This window comes from Cupressus sempervirens, chromosome 5 (genome assembly GCF_028749045.1).
Source record: "Cupressus sempervirens isolate cs-2001-9-10 chromosome 5, ASM2874904v1, whole genome shotgun sequence".
NCBI lineage: Eukaryota > Viridiplantae > Streptophyta > Pinopsida > Cupressales > Cupressaceae > Cupressus > Cupressus sempervirens.
Window position 1 is genome coordinate 3,642,720 of NC_143122.1, and position 2,753 is coordinate 3,645,472.

Consider the following 2,753-nt stretch of genomic DNA (forward strand, 5'->3'; position numbering starts at 1 on the left):
GTGATGCATCAACAGGAATCAAGTTGAAGATCAATCAGTTGATGTAGCATAGTAAATATTGCATATGAATCAATACTCAAGGTACATTGATACTAATTTTGTATGTGTTATTTTTGGCATGTGTTGTAAAAGAGGGAGAAAATTATTGTCATATATTTCTGAAATCAGTTTATATCTTTTTGAGGGAGAAGTATACTATCATAGAAGTTATGTAATTCCTTCATAGAGGGAGATTAATGCATGAAAGAAGAAGAAGCTTTTGGTAAAAATCTAAGAGAGGAAACTTTCTATCAGAGAAAGTCTTGTTTTCAAATTTCATTGTGCTATGACATGTTGTGTTGCAATCAATGCAAAAGAGGGAGATTGTTGGATACAATTATCTAATTGTGTGTTGTCTTTGATGTTACACAAATGTCATATCAGTTGTCAGCCAATGCTTACCAATCTCACTTGGTCAACAAGATAGTTTTTCCTTGTCTATTGAGCATTCCTGAAGTTTACTTTGTGAAGATAGTGTCTACCGAGCTCACTCGGGTGCCGAAGGAATTCGGGTAGGAAATAATGTTAACCAAGTTCACATGGTTAGAAAAGGAAAGTTGGATAGAGTTAGTGTTCACCGAGTTCACTTGGTTATCAAAGAAATTTTGCAATTTCACAGTGTTAACCAAGCTTCTGTTGGTTAACATAGGAAATCGTCTCAAAACTAGTGCTTACTAAGCAAGGTTGGCCAATGAAGAATTTTGTTGTTTTGGCATAAGAAGATTAATTATTTTAAGTATTGTTTCTAGCTAACTATGGTGATGATTATTGATTATTTCATTTTGAATTTGAACCGACTTGACAATCCAGATGGTATAAATGAAAGGTCAAGTTGAGATTTCTAGTGTGTGAAAGTGTGTTGATTGAATTGTGAACAAAAGAGTGAGGGCAAAATTGAAGGATAATTAGGTATCCTTGTGGAAAAACAAAGTGTTATTTGATCAGGAAGGATCAAGTATGAAACAAAATAGAGATTTGTAATCAGCAATTCAGTTGCATCACAATCAAGTCATTTCATTGTTACTCTCTAACCATTGTAGTAGTGATCTAAAATCTCTTAATATAGTTGGTTTAATAGTTAATTGTAAATCCTCTAACAAGGTGATAGTTCCATTGAATTGTTTTAAGACCTCTTGTAAGGCCACTCCTAACAGGGTGATTAAATCCTTTAACAAGGTCACACCTAATAGTGTTTTTTGTAACCTTTAACCGGGTTGGCTCCTAATAGGGCTCACTTCAGAAGACTAAAAAATAGTAACTACTTACATTAGTGGTTTTTCCCATATTGTGTTTCCACGTTAAATCTTGGTGTCTCATGTGTTCATGTTATTTCTCTTATGCTTGCAAATTAATCATAGTTAATATTTAAGATTAGCTAAAAGTAAATCACATTCTGCATTTACCGAAATACAACATTTTCTTTGTGTTTTCTCTGTCTAAATTTTATTGTTGACATCTAAGGGATATGGGATTTAGTTTAGTGGTAACCGATTCACCCCCTCTCAGCTACTCCTATATTTCTAACACAACTAGTTTTTCTTTTTGTTCTTGGTTGAAGAAGAATACCACCTATAGAAAGCTTTTGGAAGAGATCTTCATTCACATGCAAGCCAAAGATGTCCAATGCTCTAGACGACTTCAAAATCTATTCACATTTCATATATAATTCTGAAACATTTATTTTATTTCACTATTTATTAAACCTATTAGTACTAATATGTTAGTTTAAATGCATGATTAGTGATCAATTTTAGACAGGCAAGACTTTTTTTTTTTTTATTACTATGACTCCTCATAAACTGTTTATTTTATATTTTATTCTAACTTAATCTGTTCAATTAAAAAAATAAAAATTTTATTGACAATGCTATCACTAATAATATCTTGAATGTATCATTCATGTTTCTTTATATGAACAATATAAATTTGGCATAATGATTGTAGCTTATGATGTGTCAAAAGGACTCTACTTAAAGCTTTTGAGATGTTTTTCAACAACCCAAAATGATGAAGTAAATAAATTCATTGTCATGATTATGTACGTCATATATTAACTTATTAGCCTTCCATGAAAACACAATTGAGTATTATCTCTAAGTTTTTAAACTAGTTGTTTTTACAATTGAAAAAACTCGAAAGTATTATTGTGTATCATTTATATTTTCTAAAAAGAATTTTTTATGTTAAAACAAAAATAAACTTGAAGTATTAGTATATCTCATTTATATTTATTAAACTAGACATTTTTATGTCAAACACAAATACATTAAATTTAATATGTCATATTTTTTGAGCTTTTTATTTAAGTAAAAGAGGGGCAAACATTTTATTGAATATCAAACAGAGCTGAACAACACAAGAAACAAAGAGAACTACATAGCTTTATCCTGGTCCACAAGTTGATCTAACATCTGAGATAAATCAAGGGGAAGCATCCTAAGATCAAGAATGTTCCAAGCCGGCCCCTGCTCAGAGGCCCATTTAGCTAGACAATCAGCCACACTGTTCCACTCATGAGGGATATGCATAAAGGACACAAAATTCAATGAATTGCATAACTGAATGATCTGCTAAATAACCAGAGCCAAATGCCAATCCACATGCACAAGGTTCCTATTATGCAATAAGTTCACAACCACCTGCGAGTCAGTCTCACAGAGGATTCTTTTCTAGCCACGTAGACAACACTGTTCCACTGCAACCAAGATAGCCAG